Source organism: Lissotriton vulgaris, chromosome 10 (genome assembly GCF_964263255.1).
Source record: "Lissotriton vulgaris chromosome 10, aLisVul1.2, whole genome shotgun sequence".
Taxonomy (NCBI): Eukaryota; Metazoa; Chordata; class Amphibia; order Caudata; family Salamandridae; genus Lissotriton; species Lissotriton vulgaris.
The window spans coordinates 1,136,373,609-1,136,392,387 of NC_141698.1; the positions used below are offsets into that span (position 1 = coordinate 1,136,373,609).

General features: G+C 48.4%; 1 protein-coding gene across 3 annotated transcripts in view; it reads right to left on the reverse strand.

Moving 5' to 3' along the window:
- The window catches only part of LOC147689454 (trimethyllysine dioxygenase, mitochondrial-like), a 273,486-nt gene that overhangs the window by 146,656 nt on the left and 108,051 nt on the right, over positions 1-18,779 (reverse strand). The window lies entirely within an intron of this gene.

Here is an 18,779-nt window from a genome sequence, read left to right on the forward strand (position 1 = left end):
AAACAGACAGCCGAGATCAGCAGAGGTCAATGTGGTATCATTCCATGCTACAAACATCAGAGGTCGGCGGAGAGCACTGTGCACAGAGAACTGTGATGTCATTCCTAACTACTGACGCCAGGGGTCAGCAAAGAGCTCTGTGATGTCATTCCATGCTACAAACACCAGGGGTTGACGCAGAGCTCTGTGATGTCATTCCATGCTACAAACACCAGGGGTTGATGCAGAGCTCTGTGATGTCATTCCATGCTACAAACATCAGAGTATGGCGCAGAGCATTGTGCACAGAGAACTGTGATGTCATTCCTAACTACTTACACCAGGGGCCAGCGAAGAGCACTGTGATGTCATTCCATGCTACAAACACTAGGGGGTCAATGCCGAGCACTGTGATGTCATTCTATGCTACAAACACTAGGGGTCGACGCAGAGCTCTGTGATGTCATTCCATGCTAAAAACACCAGGGGTCGACGCAGAGCTCTGTGATGTCATTCCATGCTACAAACACAAAGGGGTCAATGCCGAGCACTGTGATGTCATTCCATGCTACAAATAACAGGGGTCGACGCAGAGCTCTGTGATGTCATTCCATGCTACAAACAAAAGGGGGTCAATGCCGAGCACTGTGATGTCATTCCATGCTACTGACAACAGGATTGGCACAGAGAACAGTGATGTCATTCCAACCTATAGTCACTAGGATCTGCAAAGCGCACTGAGATGTCATTGAATGCTATAGATACGAAGGGGCAGAACAGACCAATGTGATGTCAATCCATGCTACAGATCTGAGGTGTCAGCCGAGAGCACTGTGCTATCCCTCCAAGCTACACACACCAGGAGTCAGAGAGGGCACTGTACTATCTCTCCAAGTTACAGACACCAGGGGTCAGGCGAGAGCAGTGGGCTATCCCTCCAAACTACAGATCCGAGGGGTCAGCAGAGAACACTGTGCTATCCCTCCAAGCTACAGATCCGAAAGGTCAGCCGAGAGCACTGGGCTATCCCTCCAAGCTACAGACATCAGGGGTCAGCCGAGAGCACTGTGCTATCCCTCCAAGCTACAGATCCTAGAGGCCAGCCGAGAGCAATGGTCTATCCCTCTAAGCTACAGACACCAGGGGCCAGCCGAGAGCACTGGGCTATCCCTCCAGCTACAGATCCGAGGGGTCAGCCGAGAGCACTGGGCTATCCCTCCAGCTACAGATCCGATGGGTCAGAGAAGGCACTGGGCTATCCCTCCAAGCTACAGATCTGAGGGGTCAGCCAGGAGCACTGGGCTATCCCTCTAAGCTACAGATCCGAGGGGTCAGCTGAGAGCACTGGATATCCCTCCAAGCTACAGATCTGAGGGGTCAGCCAAGAGCACTGGGCTATCCCTCCAAGCTACAGATTCGAGAGGTCAGCCGAGAGCACTGGGCTGTCCCTCCAAGCTACAGATCTGAGGCGTCAGCCAAGAGCACAGGGCTAGCCTGCCAAGCTACAGATCCGAGAGGTCAGCCGAGAGCACTAGGCTGTCCCTCCATGCTACAGATCTGAGGGGTCAGCAAAGAGCACTGGGCTATCGCTCCAAGCTACAGATCCGAGGGGTCAGCCGAGAGCACTGTGCTATCCCTCCAAGCTACAGATTGGATGGGTCAGAGAAGGCACTGGGCTATCCCTCCAAGCTACAGATCCGAGGGGTCAGCCGAGAGCACTGGGCTATCCCTCCAAGCTACAGCACCAGGGGTCAGCCGAGAGCACTGGGCTATCCCTCCAAGCTTCAGATCCAAGGGGACAGCCGAGAGCGCTGGGCTATCCTTCCAAGCTACAGATCCGAGGAGTCACCTGAGGGCACTGGGCTATCCCTCCAAGCTACAGATCCAATGGATCAGAGAAGGCACTGTGCTATCCCTCCAAGCTTCAGATCCGAGGGGTCAGCCGAGAGCACTGGGCTATCCCTCCAAGCTACAGATCCAAGGGGTTAGAGAAGGCACTGTGCTATCCCTCCAAGCTACAGATCCGATGGGTTAGAGAAGGCACTGTGCTATCCCTCCAAGCAACAGATCCAATGTATCAGAGAAGGCACTGGGCTATCCCTCCAAGATACAGATCCGATGGGTTAGAGAAGGCACTGTGCTATCCCTCCAAGCTACAGATCCGATGGGTTAGAGAAGGCACTGGGATATCCCTCCAAGCAACAGATCCAATGTGTCAGAGAAAGCACTGTGCTATCCCTCCAAGCTTCAGATACGAGAGGTCAGCCGAGAGCGCTGGGCTATCCCTCCAAGCTTCACATCAGAGGGATCAGCCAAGAGCACTGGGCTATCCCTCCAAGCTACAGATCTGAGGGGTTAGCCCAGAGCGCTTTGCTATCCCTCTAAGCTACAGATTCGAGGGGTCAGCCCAGAGCGCTTTGCTATCCCTCCAAGCTACTGATCCGAGGAGGTCAGCTGAGAGCACTGGGCTATCCCTCCAAGCTACAGATCCGAGAGGTCAGCTGAGAGCACTGGGCTATCCCTCCAAGCTACGGGGAACAGCGTTTACAACGCAACTTTTACCATGCACTACCTTTACTACGCAACTTTTACAATGCAAGTCGTTACAACGACTTGCGCTGGGGGGTGCTGTAGGATAGGGAATGGTTTCATTTACTATCCAAAACTTTCGCTACTATCCACGGGGACTGGAGTTGGAATAGTAAATTAAACTATTCACTATCCAGCGCCCCTCAACGCAAGTCGTAACGAATTTCGTTGTAAAAGTTGCGTGGTAAAGGCATGCATTGTAAAAGCATGCGTAGTAACGACATACATCCCCAAGCTACAGACACCAGGGCTCAGAGAGGGCAGAGCACTATAAGTAGTGCAGTAGATTTGATGACAATGTCTGGCAAAATTAATTGTTTTAATTATTTCGCCTGATGCTTAGTTTCCCCCATATAACCATCCTCTTACCTCTGCTGTTTTCTTCTTTAATCATGTCCCTCTGTTCACCTCCCTTCTACCTTTAGCCCAGACTTTCCTTTCTTTTTGTCTTGAACAAATTACTGTTTTGTTATGACTGAGCTGTAGTTTTTCAGGGTTTCCTGACTTTCTCCTGTGAATCAGCGAAAGTACTTGGAACTGGATTTTGTACCTTGTTAAGGAACTCTCTTTTTAGGTTTCGCCTAAGTGAAAGCTGCGCACTGCGCAGCTTTCCGCGCAGGCGAAAACCTAATGAGAATAAGTATGTGGCTTGGGAATCCGCCCTCTGTTCCATTGGCTAGCTCCATAAATGGAGGCTAGCCATTGGAACAGAGATCTGTCCGTCATGGCCGGACCAGATTCGTGGGCGTTCCCGCGATTTTTTCCCTCTCCACCCTTTTCTGATCGTCATCGCGGCGGTGGGCGTGTTTATTTGTATTTTTTTTCAAGGGTTGTTTTCGCCATTTTGGAAGTGTTGTTTGCAGGGGTAGGTTGCGCGATGTCCCGCTGTCCGTTCACGCCCCCCCTCCCGCTGTCCGTGTGTCCGTTCCTGCCCCCCCTCCCGCTGTCCGTGTGGCCGTTCCCGCCCCCCTCCTCCCGCTGTCCCTGTGCCCGTAGGTGCTTGTTTATCAATGCTGCCACAGCTTTGAGGCATCGGCGTTCCTATGAAAGGCTGTCACTTGTTCATTGTGCATGCTGCTTCTGTGTGCAACGCTTTCTTGTCTCCGAATCCTTGCTTCTGATAATACAGAGGTTGGTGTGTGTGTATTTTTATCCCGCACGCCGTTGCTGCATGCCGGGGTTTGCAGCCTCGGCGTGCCCTGCAGGCTGTCACCGCTCGCTGCCATGGCTGATTAGCGTTTGCCTTTCCTCCAGTCAATGGCTCGCTCTCTCCTTTCCGCCTCCCTGTGAATATTTCGGTGCCTCGGCAACCTGATGGGGAATCTTCCCCCCATTCATTGTGGCGCGAGGCCAGGTGGAGCGGTGCTATGGGAGTGATTTGGTGTGCTATGGGAGTGATTGGCGGTGCTATGGGAGTGACTGTCTGTGGAAAGGGCTCAGGGTGGACGTATTTTTTGCGTGTCTCAGACGTTTTACATTTCGTGGCACGCCAGGGTCATCCGCCACAAAGCTGCCTCGAGAGATCAGAGTACCCGGACTCCGTCACGAGCCGGGCCAGCTGCTGTAACACTAGATAAAACAGCACATGTCTTGCTCGAGAGTCCATTTTGATGCTTTTCATTGACATTTAAATCCATTGTGGAATGTTCCTCCATCCTTTCCTATCAAATATCAAACATGTGTTTTATTATTTTTTTATTTATTTAGTGAAGCCTGCTTTGCTTTCGTTTTTTTTTTCTTCATTTAACGTGTTTTATATCCTTCCCTATATAAGGCTTGGGTGGGGCTACCCATAGGCTGATGTGAAGTCCGTGTCTCAGTAAGACTCAGGGGGAAACAGCAGCTGAGCTTGAATGAAACACTCATGCATGCTTTGTGAGAGCCGGGCTGCTCCCTGCAAGCCAGAGGCATGATTAAAGCCTGCACCCTGCACCCCTTCAGAGGAGCAATCGGATCTCCACCCCCTGCGGCGCATGGGCCACTCAGCGGTGTGTGGGCTGCTTGGCTTTCTGATATTTTATCAATGGCTTCCTGCCGCAGGTCACATTTCTGACTTTTATTAGCGAATTTGATTTTTACTAGTATTTTCCTGGCCCGCGCCCTCGTTTAGAGGTAACTCCCTGCCCGAGGTAAACTCAGATGAAAGACTGCACAAATCTCTCTCTTGGGCCATACATTAATCTAATGTGACGATTTGACTGAATCCTTCCCCGGCGTCTGAATCACAAATCAATACCAAATTTGCTGGCTGGGCGGGAAACATGGCTGTGTTGAGTAATTTCATAACATTTCTAACCTGACTTTTATTTGGAAAACAGAAAATTGAGCACACAGTTGTACAGCATTGTGGGTGGGCATACCTCAAACTGCTGGTCAGTGCGCTAACAATCTGAGGGCAGGTGATCACATCTCTACACACCTTTTCCCCCGTACTAGGGGTTAATTTAAAAACATTGCCCCCCCTCCCGCTGCTTGTGTGTCTGTTCCCGCCCCCCCTCCCGCTGTCCGTGTGGCCGTTTCCGCCCCCCCGCTGTCCGTGTGCCCGTATGTGCTTGTTTATCAATGCTGCCACAGCTTTGAGGCATCGGCGTTCCTATGAAAGGCTGTCACTTGTTCATTGTGCATGCTGCTTCTGTGTGCCACGCTCTCTTGTCTCCGAATCCTTGTTTCTGATAATACAGAGGTTGGTGTGTGTGTATTTTTATCCCGCACGCTGTTGCTGCACGCCGGGGTTTGCAGCCTCGGCGTGCCCTGCAGGCTGTCACCGCTCGCTGCCATGGCTGATTAGCATTTGCCTTTCCTCCAGTCAATGGCTCGCTCTCTCCTTTCCGCCTCCCTGTGAATATTTCGGTGCCTCGGCAACCTGATGGGGAATCTTCCCCCCATTCATTGTGGCGCGAGGCCAGGTGGAGCGGTGCTATGGGAGTGATTTGGTGTGCTATGGGAGTGATTGGCGGTGCTATGGGAGTGACTGACTGTGGAAAGGGCTCAGGGTGGACGTATTTTTTGCGTGTCTCAGACGTTTGACATTTCGTGGCACGCCAGGGTCATCCGCCACAAAGCTGCCTCGAGAGATCAGAGTGCCCGGACTCCGCCGCGAGCCGGGCCAGCTGCTGTAACACTAGATAAAACAGCACATGTCTTGCTCGAGAGTCAAGTTTGATGCTTTTCATTGACATTTAAATCCATTGTTGAATGTTCCTCCATCCTTTCCTATCAAATATCAAACATGTGTTTTATTATTTTTTTATTTATTTAGTGAAGCCTGCTTTGCTTTTTTTTTTTTCTTCATTTAACGTGTTTTATATCCTTCCCTATATAAGTCTCGGGGTGGGGCTACCCATAGGCTGATGTGAAGTCCGTGTCTCAGTAAGACTCAGGGGGAAACAGCAGCTGAGCTTGAATGAAACACTCATGCATGCTTTGTGAGAGCCGGGCTGCTCCCTGCAAGCCACAGGCGTGATTAAAGCCTGCACCCCTTCAGAGGAGCAATCGGATCTCCACCCCCTGCGGCGCATGGGCCACTCAGCGATGTGTGGGCTGCTTGGCTTTCTGATATTTTATCAATGGCTTCCTGCCGCAGGTCACATTTCTGACTTTTATTAGCGAATTTGATTTTTACTAGTATTTTCCTGGCCCGCGCCCTCGTTTAGAGGTAACTCCCTGCCCGAGGTAAACTCCGATGAAAGACTGCACAAATCTCTCTCTTGGGCCATACATTAATCTAATGTGTCGATTTGTCTGAATCCTTCACCGGCGTCTGAATCACAAATCGATACCAAATTTGCTGGCTGGGCGGGAAACATGGCTGTGTTGAGTAATTTCATAACATTTCTAACCTGACTTTTATTTGGAAAACAGAAAATTGAGCACACGGTTGTACAGCATTGTGGGTGTCTTCTCTCACACTCCTGGCTTCACTCTCCATCTACCTCCTCATTTTCTCTTCACTCTCTATCCTTCTCTCTTTATCTTTCCTTTTTGCACACTCTCTTGCTCCTGCCCTCCTTCCTGCTCTCTTCTTCTTTCCTGTCCTCCCTATCCCTTCTGCCTTCTCTCACTCTATTCCCTCTGCCCTCCTTCTTGCTCTCTCTTCTGCCATCCCTCTCTCTTCTGCCTTCTTACTCCCTCCTGCCCTCCCTTTCCAGCTCTCTCTTCTGCTCTCTTTCACCTTCTTGTCCTCCATCTCTCTCTTGTTCTCTCTCCTTTCTGTTTTAATCTCTCTTCCTTTTGCCCTCCCTCTACATCTCTCACACTCCTGCCTTTCACTCCATCTACCTCCCCATTTCTCCTCACTCTGTATCCTGCACTCCTTAGCTTTTCTTTTCACACTCTCTCGCTCCTGCCCTCCTTCTTGCTCTCCTTCTTTCCTGTCCTCCCTATCCCTTCTGCCTTCTCTTACTCTATTCCCTTTACCCTCCTTCTTGCTCTCTCTCTCTTCTGCCATCCCTCTCTTTTCTGCCTTCTTACTCCCTCCTGCCCTCCCTTTCCACCTCTCTCTTCTGCTCTCTTTCACCTTCTTGTCCTCCATCTCTCTCTTGTTCTCTCTCTTTCCTGTCCTCTCCTCCTCTAGCCCTCCTTCTCCTTCCCGCCCTCCCTCTCCTACCTGCCGCCCTCTCCTTTCTGCCCTCTCTCATACACTCCTACCTTCCCTCCTGTCCTCCCACTCCTTCTTGCCCTCCCTCTCCCTTCTGCCTCTTTTCCTTCATGCCTTCCCTCTCTCTCCTGCCCTCTCTTCCTTTTGACCTCTCTTCCTTCTTCCTTCTTACTCCTTCCCTCCTACATGCGTTCCCTTTCCCTTCTGTCCTCTATCTTGCTCTCCCACTATTTTCTGACCCCCCACTCCTCCTTGCATTTTCGCCTTCCTACCCTACCTCTGTATCCTCCCCACTCATCTTTGCATATGCCTTCTCAACATGCGCTATCACTGCACACAGCCTCTCAACACACGGCCTCTCTGCACATGCTTCTCTCCATATGATCTCTCTGCACAGGGCCGTGTGTAGAGAGGGCAAGTGAAGATAAGGCATGTGTAAAGAGGGCGTGTGCAGAGAGGGTGTTTTCCAGAGAGGCAATCCATATTTCTGTGTAAAGTAAAACACATCAACGTTTTACACATAATTCAAAGAAGTTAGAAAAGACCATTTGTCAAAAGCAATACCAAAAGCTCAAACTTTAACAAAGGCGAAACCATTGCATTGTAAATGCTTGTTTGGCTTTTGTAACTAGGACTCTACCTTCTGGTAGAGAGGTGTGTATTTTATCTTAAGTTCTCAGGCAAGTTTCCTGGTCTGTATGGGGTCTAGTTACAGCGACTCTGCCTCTCACACTGGATGAGCTGTTCAAACTTCTCAAAATGTACCTAGCTATTATACAATTCAGTACAGTTACTCAAATACTCACTGTCTCTTCTTTTTAGGTCGAGCATCAGAACGCATGCGCTGTCTGCAAGACCTGATGTCATCATTAATACCATTCTATTCCCTCCTGCTGCTCACCATTGGTCAGATTATTGGTCAGACTATTGCGTAGCTCTTCTTTACGGCCTCATAATTGGTACAGCCTGCAATACGTCACTTCCCCTGTTTAGCAGAGGAGCACCAGATAAGTACGGTATTGTTACCCTTGCAGTGCTTTTCCATTACTTTAAGTGCAATACTTTTTTTTCTCCCACTGCTGCTTTTCGCCAGGTTTATTTAGCAACACTTTTCAGACTGACTTGTTCATTTATAATTATTTTTAGGCATGGGGAGATTAAGTAATTTGTCAGCAATCACAGGATGTTTGAGCCTCCTGCCTGACACGAACCTACGGGCATATTTACAAGGACGGCAATAAATAAACGCAAAGCGCGCTTTGCTCTTTCCTATATATCGCTGTCTATCGCTGGATTATATCGCCCTGTTAGCACGTTATTTACAACGCGTTTCCCCAGGGAGATATAACTACCAGCGATGGTGGGGAAATCGCCGTTTTGCAGGGAACATCGCTGGTTTTCCAACTATGTCCCCTGCAAAACGGCGATAACCTTGCTGAAACGACCAACAGGGTCGTATAAGCACAGTCCACCCCCATATTAGGTATGCCTAAATCTGCATTTTAGCAGACGTTAGTTTTCGGCGAAACAGCGGTTTTCGCCCAAAACTGACGTCTGCTAAAATGCGTTGGCAGCCTTGTAAGTATCGCGATGTGCACATCAGCGATATTTACAAGGTTGTACTGCCCAGTGAGGCCCACTTTGCATCTCATTAGAGATGCAAAAGGAGGCATCGGGAAAAAGGGTGCTAACATGCACTAATGCCGGTTAGCACCCTCTTCTTAATAGGGCGATAGTTTTATCTCTCTAAAAGCCAAAAAAGAGGAGCTAAAGCCCTTGTAAATATGCCCCCACATCTCCAACTTCAAAGTCGTCCGATTTGGCTATTAAGCCACATCCTCGTTAACTCTCTAAACAAGCATTTGTAATGCAATAGGTCTCGCATTTGCGAGAGTTTGTGCTATTAGCATTGTAAATGACAATGCCTTTAATTATGTTTTAAAAACCAAATTGTAAATAAAAGGCATTCTCATTTACAATGACAATAGCTCAAACTCGCGTAAATGCCAGACCTATTGCATTGCAGATGCTTTTTTTGTTTGTTTGTTTTTTTGCTTCATTCGAGACTTTTGCCGGTAATGTTCTGCTTTGAAATTGTAGCTCTTTGATTTACTCAGAGAGCCTGTTAAGCCTCTTCTGATTTTCCAACCAGCAGGCTGCTGATTCAAGAATGTAGCATCCTAACAAATACATTACCTCCTCGTCCTGTCTTCCTCGCCACAGTAATTACCCATGAGCCTCCGGCTCCACACAGAACTCCAAGTACAAAAACAGCGCTCTAGTCTCCCTCTCCCTCCTCCAAGATGGCCCCCAGTGGCTCCAGCCAATCCCATAAAGGGACACAGAAGCACCAACACGACCTGTTCTTTTTTTCTGCACTTCTCCGAGTGCTGTGTTCCCTGCTGGTCAGGTGAGTGGGGCTGGGGTCCTGCTTGAGCAGTCCCCTTATGTCCTGGGGTATCTAGTTTGGGGGAAGTAGTTTTGTGTATTCTATGTTTGTCATAAGGTTGTTTTTTTTTCCCCCTTCTTCTGCCTCCATGCCTCTTGTCCTGCTTAGCGGACTTTTCGTGGCGTTTTATCTGGGCTATGAGTCATTTTGTGACTCGTTGTACAGGTCGTCTGGAGTCCTGCTCTGCCGATTATTTTTGATTTCCTTCCGGCCGCGTGTCCTGCTGAGCGGACGTTGCGCGGCCGGGTGCGCTTGCTCTGGGCACTGAAGGCTCCCGATTTATGTATATGTTTTTTCTCTCTATTGTGGTGCTCTTGGTTTGGGGGCTGGAGGCTCCTGGTGGCGTTTTGTGCATATTCCCGGGCCGGGTGAGCTTGCTGTGGGGGCCGGAGGCTCCCGATCGCTTATTACCTGCTGCCAGTTCTGTGCATCTTCTCATGGTGCGGTGGGGGTGCCTTCGGGTCCCCGTTGCTCCTGCTGCCGGTGTCGGTATGGGGCTGTATTTGCGCATGCGCGCGGATCTTCATGCTGCCTTTCTGGTGTTGAAGGTCGGGCGAGGGCTGGTTTGTATGGTTGTCTGGCAACCTCAGGACCTTTTTATGCCGGGCATATTGTCCCGTTCCTTGCCTGTATTATTTCAGCTGCTTCACTCGTGGGTGGCTATGATGGTGCGTGGTTCACCAGAATGTCCTGCTCCTCGTTCCTTCTGGTTCAGGTGAGCTAATTCCTTCTTTGGAAATTTTCACAGCGACTGTTTTATTCTGCTGTGGCTGCGGCATTGCAGGATCAGTTTCCTGTCCCTCCTGCTACATGGGCAAAGGTTGATGGCGCTGCTGCTACTGTATCTGGGAATGAGGAGAAGGTTGATGTCAGGGGTCGCTTTGTACATGGTACCGACCTGTAGGAGGTACTGGGTCGCATTGCAAATTCTTGGTGTTTCCTTCTGTTTTCCTCTGGTGGACGCTCTGTTTTCACTGTATCGGCGTCCTGAGCCTGATTCTTTGACTGTCCATTCTTCTATTTCAGGGAATTGGATGTTGAATGGTATGTTGTGTACGAGGGCTCTTTTCTGCGTTTTTTGTGTATACACTGTCCTCTGCTGGACTTTGTTGGTGACTTCCCGTCCTCGGTTGGGGTTGAGTCCTTGATGACAGTTTATCCTCTCATGGGGCTGTTGTTTCTGGGGATTCCTCTCCTGTGGATCCTGTAGATCGTCAGGTGGATGGTGCGGTTAGACGCACTTTTGCGGCTGCTTCTCTCTCTTTCAGGGCTGCTGCCTATTCCTCTTACGCACTCCAATCCTTGCTTCAGTATTTTCAGTCTTTGGCTGGATTGTTGGCCCGAGGGGTGGATGTATCTGCTGCTTTGTCGTGGATGGAGCAGCGGGTTTGTCTGCTTTCTGATGTCTCTTTTGATTCATTGGGGGCGGCGGCCTCTGCGGCTGGGTCTTCGATTGATTTGAGACGTCTATTGTGGCTCCGCTCCTGGATGTCTGATGCGGCGCAGTTGGGTATCCTGATGGTGATCCCGTTTTCTGGGGTCTAATTGTTTGGGTCCCCTTTGAGGGACATGGTGATGACCTGGAAGTGTTGGTCGCTTCCGAGCCTTTGGTAACCAGAGGGCTTTTTTTTGGTCATTCTCGTGGAGGGCCATGCATGGTCAGCCCTTTCGTGGGAGGGGGCGTGGCCGGAGTGATCCTTCCTTTGTCTAGTCCCGGTTCTCCGGTGCTTCTGCCTCCTCCGCTCCCGCTTCGACATCCTGACTGGTTCACTCCTGGAGTGGATCCGGTTGGGGGTCGCCTCGCTTGCTTCATGGACTCTTGGCGCGAGACTGTGTCAGTTCGGTGGGTGCTACGGGTGGTGTCCGGAGGTGTGCGTCTTGTATTTACCCTGTCTCCCCCTAACTTTTTCAGGCCCGCTCCTTGTCCCAGGGACGCTCTGAGGCGGGTGGCTCTTTTGGAGGGTGTCGAGTCCTTTGCTCTGGGGATTGCCTTGATTCCCGTACCCGTGGATCAGCTGGGGTTGGAGGTTTGTTCCTTCCTCTTCCCGGTGACACGACGCACTGAGGATCTCAGTTCTCCAGGGGATTTTCTGGCCTCCATAGGCTTGTTTGATGCTTTCTGCATATGCCTGTTCACCCGGATTCTCGGAGGTTTATCCATTTCTGCTTCCTGGGTCGTCGCTATCTGTTCCGGGTTTTGGCTTTTGGCCTCTGCTCTTCGCCCGGAATTTTTTACTGCGGTTCTGGCTCCTCTTATTGGACGTTTACATGGAGAGGTCGTTTGTGTTTTTCCTTTTCTGGGCGTTGTTTGTATTTCTGCTTCTTCTCTACAGGGCAGAGTTGCATGTCCGGAGGGTGTGGCTTGTCCTGATACGGGTTCAGGGCCTGATGTCTGTGTCCTTGTTGACCGTTCCATGGGCTCGCCTTCACATGTATACCTTGGTGTCCCACGTTTTGTTGCTTGGGTCACCTGTTCCATGGTTATGGGTGTTTTGGTCCCCGTGTCCCCGGCGGATCGGGTGGTCCTGGAGTGGTGGTTGGTGTTGGGTCATCTGTCTGGGGGCCGCCCGTTTCTGGTTGTTCCCTCCCGGGTTCTCTCTACTGGTGCCTGTCTACTGGGGTGAGGTGCTACTCTGGGGGATTCGACATCTCTAGGGATTTGGCCTCGGTCGGTGTTGTTTTCCACCTACGAGGTGCTGAAGGCCGTCCTGTTAGGTCTGTTGGATTTTTCGGATCTTGTTCGGGGTCGCCTTGTGCGGTTCCGGATGGACGATCAGGTGGTGATGTCTTATGTGCTCCTTCATGGATTCCCTGTCTACCATTTACCTGCCTAGTGCGGTGTACACTGTTGCGGTTTGTCTGCACCGGGTGTTTCCTTCCATGGGGTCTTTGTCCCTCACGCGGTTGATGTTCGGGTGCTTGCGGGAGATGTTTGGCTGTCCGATTGTGGACCTGTTTGCCTCCCGGTACTATGCCAGGCTCCGCTGCTTTTGCACGATTTTGCCTTGCCGGGATGCCTGGAGGGTGGACACCCTGTCATTCCTTTGGCTGAAAGGCCTGTTATGTGCCTTTCCTCCCTTTCCCTGATTCCGTTGGTCTTGCAGGAGATCGAGAGGGTGGGGTCGTTTGTCCTTCTGGTTGCTCCGGGGTGGTTCCGTCGTTCTTGATATCCCCTGTTGCTGGAATTGGCTGTGTCTCCGGGCTGGACGTTACCGTTCGTGCCTTATCCTCTGTTGGATTCTCTTCTCCCTCTGCCTATGTTCCGGTCCCTGGGTCTGCGGGCCTGGCTCTTGAGTGGGGATCGCTGATGCGTGCAGGTTGTTCTTTTGCGGTTGCTGGCGTCGTTCAGCAATCTCGGAGGCCTTCTACTTTTGAGTCCTTTGCTAAGCATTGGGATGACTTTGCCTCTTGGTGTATGGGTCACGGGTCTGTCATTGGATTCTTTGGAACCTACTCGACTTCTGGATTTTTTTGGATGTTGGTTTCCTTTTGGGCTTTGCCATTTCCACTCTCGGGGCTCGTTGGGCCGCCATTCGAGCATTTCATGTCCTGCCTTTGGTTCAAATTTATCCTTTGATGGCTCGACTTTTTGTGTCGCTTTCTTTGCAACGTCCCCGGCCTATCTTATGTTCTCCTCCTTGGGACCTTCCTCTGGTGTTGCGTTCCTTGCAGTCGGCTCCTTTCGGGCCTTTGGTGTCGATGGGCCTGGAGTTCTTGACGCTCACAGTGGTGTTTCTTGTGGCTCTTGCCTCTACCAGGCGTATTGGTGAGTTGGGTGCCTTCCTGCGGTCTGCTCCATTTTTGGTCATTTGTCTGATCGTGTGATGTTGCGCCCTTATCCGAAATTTATTCCTGAGGTGGTTTCTTATGTCACCGTTCTGCTGAAGTGGTTCTTCCGATTCTTTGTCCTGATCCTTCCTCGGCTGCGGTTTGCCTTCTCCACCTTTTGGATGTGCGTTGTGTGTTGTCGGTTTCTTTTTCACGCACTTCTTCCTATTTTAAGGTTGACAATTTGTTTGTCGATTTTGGTTTGTCTCATCAGGGCCTGCAGCCATCCCTGTCCGCTGTCAGTCTTTTATTTACGGAGGCCATGCTGTTGGCTTATGGTTCTGTTTCTGTACTTTCCCCTCTTCCTGTTCGGAGTCGGTCCACCGGATCTAATTCTGTATCGTGGGCCGCTTTTCGGGGTTTTTCCATGGACGATGTTTGCCGGGCTGCCACTTAGTGGTCCCCGCATACTTTCATGTCCCATTATCGCCTTCGGATTGGGGGTGGGGGTTCGTTTTCCTTTGCCTCTTCTGTACTGTCGGCTGGGATTCCTTGAGGTGTATGTTTCTGTGGAATTTTTGTACCTCTTGTGATTCAGATATGTTTCTCTGCATGTTTTATGTGGAGTATTTTCCTTGCATGAAGCTGATTGCTTTGGTATCGGCTCATGGGTAATTCCTGTGGCGAGGAAGACAGGACGAGGAGGTAATGCCCCTGTTACTTACCGGTAATCTTCATTACTCCGAGTCCATGTCTTCCTCGCCACAGTATAGTTTCCCTTCCCTCCCGGCCCTGTTGGTGGCTTCATGTCTGCGGCTTGGTTCTTCAGGTCGTGTTGGTGCTTCTGTGTCCCTTTATGGGATTGGCTGGAGCCACTGGGGGCCATCTTGGAGGAGGGAGAGGGAGACTAGAGCGCTGTTTTTGTACTTGGAGTTCTGTGTGGAGCCGGAGGCTCATGGGTAATTACTGTGGCGAGGAAGACATGGACTCGAAGTAATGAAGATTACCGGTAAGTAACCGGGGCATCAATTTACACTCCTCTGGGATGGGCACACGTCCCGCTGGGAATGAGACAACTGAGCAAGAATGTTTGCTGCTCTCAGAAAATCAGGTCAGAGGAGACAAGTCCAGGAAAACAAATGTCTGGGAGTGAGGGAGAGAGCCAGTCAGAAAGTCTGCCTGCCACCATTCAATAAATCAGTGCCAGCATCTGCAGAGCACATTAACGACTGCCGGACCGCGGGCGCATCGTAATATTCCGCACAGGCGCAGACTGTAGGAATGTAAGAGGGACAAGCCAGTCGGCGAAATTCAAAAGGACAGCAAAAAGTCGCTTTTCTAAGACATCTGACTGACTGCACTCATTAGTTACAGCTCAATGGGAATAAAAAACTAAATTCTCACCTTAAACGGTGTGCCTTTTGTACCCCCGTATTTTAGACAATCTTTTGCCTGAGCTTCTACGGTTAGATCCTGTGTATTTTCACACCACAGGAACAGGGAAAAGATTTTTTAAGCTCAATTCAACAATTGTGCTTTTTGAGCACCACCCATCCTCTGAGCAAAAAGCTAATACTTCGAGCCTTTTGTGCATTTCTTATGGATGTAACCTTTACTCCTCTGACAGTTTTCAATAAAAAAGGGGGGTTCTTGCCCTTGCACTGGTTAGATGTATTCCCTCTCTCAGTGGCTAATTCATTTAAAAAAATCAAGCATTTGTAATGCAATAGCTTATAGTAATGACGTCCACGCCAATAGGATATTGAATAAGTAGGTTTTATTGAAGTAGATTACAAGTAGATTAGTTCCAGTACAGCAGCCCCATCAGGAGCAGCCTGCCAGCTGCTCAGCCCAGCAACCAACTGTCAACACTCCCACCAGGCACCCAAGCATTCCACTCATGTCCATCACACCAACATTCCACACCGAACACTCACACTGGCTGAGCAGCTAGGAACCAGGTAACAGGGAACATTATAACACAACATGAAGATACTACATAGGTCTTGCATTTGTTAAAGTTAGAGCTCTTGGCGTTGAAAAAGACAATGTTTTTTACTTTTGTTTATTTATTTGCAGTTGAGTAATTATATATGCAGAGTTCTATTGCCATTGGTATAAAAAGCAAAAGTAAAAAACATTGTAATTTTAAAGCCAACAACTCTAACTTTAAGAAATGCGAGACCTTTTGCATTGCAAATGCCTATTTCTTCTCGCCGGTGAGTCACAGTAGCCGCTGCAGCACTGTGCCATCGTCTACCTCAGAGACTCCAATCCAGGGCCCATAACAACCTTCCTGTTGGAAACTAGGGTCTCTCTCTATCTCTATTGCTCTCTCTCTCTCTCTCTCTCTCTTTCTCTCTCTATCTCTTTGTCACCCTCCCTCTCTCTCACTCTCTCTCTCTCTCTCTCTCTCTCTCTCTCTCTCTCTACCTCTATCTCTTTGTCTCTCTCTATCTATCTATCTATCTATCTATCTATCTATCTATCTATCTATCTATCTATCTATCTATCTATCTATCTATCTATCTCTATCTCGTTGCCCCTTCTCTCTATCTCTCTGTCATCCTCTCCCCCCTTCTCTATCTCTTTCTCTCTCTCTATCTCTTTGTCACCCTCCCTCTCTCTCTCACTCTCTCTCTCACACTCAACCTCTATCTCTTTGTCCCTCTCTCTCTCTCACTCTCTCCCTCTATATCTCTTTGACATCCTCCCTCTCTCTCACTATCTCTCTCACCCTCCCTCTTTCTCTCTCTCTCTCTATCTATCTCTTTATCACCCTCCCTCTGTCTTTCTCTCTCTCTCTCTCTCTCTGTCACACTCCCTCTTTCTCTCTCGCTCTCTCTCTTTGTCACTCTCCCTCTTTCTCTGTCTCTCTCTCATCACTTGCCCCCTTTTCTCCTAAGTACTACTAGGTTCTTGTAGTATCTTCTTCGTGTAGGTATTACAAGAATGAGACTTCAAGTAGAATCGTAAAGAGAAGTGTTTAATCAGGAGTGAAATAAATACATGCAGCTGGAGGAGAGGTCCAGATAAGAATGCCCTCTAACCCCAGTAACCGCTATTCCAAACATAAGCATTGTTTGTATGATAACATTCCACAATACACGAATAAGATTTCATTTAAAGGAACATGCTATCACAACACATCCCCTTCTTAAACAAAAAATCAAAGAAATAAAAACAACAAAATACAAATGTTTGTAAACAAATAAATCAAACTTAATAACAAACAAAATCCTCAAATCTTTTAGGAGTAACAATTTCCCTTCCGTGTCTAGTATGTTTTTCAGATACACAGTTTTTACTTACATTGACATTCTCCTGTGGGTTAGAACCTTCTACAAATGGCTGATCAGACAACTCAACATGTTGTGAGTCACGCATACTAAGAATGTAAGGACTACTGTCACCAATACGAACGTCTGGACCTTCACAAACCATCTCACTGTGTGCATCTGGACTTTCACCAATCAACTCACTGTGTGAGCCCACAGAAATAAGTCCATCCCCTGTTGGTTTCTGAACAGGATCATCTAACACCAGACCTGACACCTCACCATCCTCCTTTTCAAACTGAGAACAAACATCTAACCACCAGTAATCCCTATTTAAACTACTACTGTCCAAACCTTCCATACAGATGTTTCCTGCCAAAGCAATTCGACTCATATGATGGACAGTGCCATCATCCAGTTCAACAGTATTTCTCATGACCTTAGTAATTGTTCTGGGCTCAGAGAACGTAGAATGCAATTTCCATGTTTTCCTTGCTGACTTGACACGGACCAACTGTCCAACTTTGATATTCACCTCTTTAGTACCATGTTTTTCATCATAATACTTTTTATTCTTACTTTGTGATTCCAAAATAGATTGCCTGATTTTATCAGAGTCCCAATCCACCTTCCTACTTCTACCAATCCATCCTGGATTAAGATTGCAATGAGGAAATCTCCCATGCATCAAACAAAAAGGACTTTCACCAACAGTGTCATGTTGCGTAATTCTATATGACAACACTAATTTATACAATTCATCATCCCAGTTCTTGTTACTTTTTTTTGCTAGTTGTAAAACACCTTTAAGCATTCTGTTCACTCTCTCCACAACAGAATTACCCCTGGGATGATACAATGCAGTAAATTTTTGCTGAATTCCTGTGCTGGTAACAAAACTTTTCATCAAATCTGATCTAAACTGGACACCATTATCTGTTAGAATGGATGCTGGAAAACCCTCTCTCAAAAAACACATCTCTAAGAATCTAATTACACTTTGCGTATCTACCTTCGTTACAACCTCCACTTCAAGCCATCTTGAAAATAAATCAACAAGTACTAAAATGTACTTAACCACATCATCTTGCCAAGTTATGGGTCCCATGATATCCAAAGCAACACTTTGCCATGGCAAACTAGGACACTCTAAAGACGACAAAGGTGGATTAAGGGTTTTCTGTGTTTTATCCGAAATTTCACACTGAATGCAATTGCGAACATGTCTCTCAATGCTTAAATCAACTCCAGGCCACCAATATAACATCTTAACACTCCTCTTGGTTCTAGAGATTCCTGGATGGCCTTCATTGCCTAAACAAAGTATTTTCTCTCTCATGCCTAAAGGAGGTATGATCCTCCCAGATCTACACAAAAACTCCCCATCCAAAGCCAATTCATCTTGGACCTCCCAAAATGGTCTAAACTTGGGATCAAGTTTGTCATTCTTACACCATCCCTGAATGACTCTGTTAGAAACATCACGCAAAACTTCGTCTTTTTTGTATTCCTGCTCCCACATAGACTTTGAAAGACTAGGAGTGGCTTCAAATACTGCAGCAACACACCAATCGCTCCAAGGATCAGATGCAACTTCTTTGAGGGGCAAGGAATGCCTACTGAGAAAATCAGCAATGACATTCTTTGCTCCCGGAACATACTGAACATTGTAAACGAAATCTTGTATTCTCTTTGACATCCTGGCTATTCTAGCCGATGCTATTGAAAGACCCTCTGTAGTCAGTAATTTGGTTAAAGGTTTATGGTCAGACCTTAAGAGAAATTTCTTCCCCCAAATAAATGTCCTAAAATACTCCATTGCCCACACACATGCAAGTGTTTCCCTTTCTATGACAGAGTATTTCTCTTCTGTCGGGACAGCGAACGGGACGCAAAAGCAACCACAACTTCCTTGCCTTCCTTACTTATTTGTGATAATTCTCCTCCCAAACCTGTACCACTTGCATCTGTAGTAATATTGGAGTCAGCTACAGGATCAAAACCCTGTAATGCAGGAGCTCATGCAATGGACTTCTTGATGGTCTCAAAGGACTTTTGACAATTATCACTCCAATGAAAAGGAACTTTGTTTTTCATTAAGATGCGCATGTCATAAGTC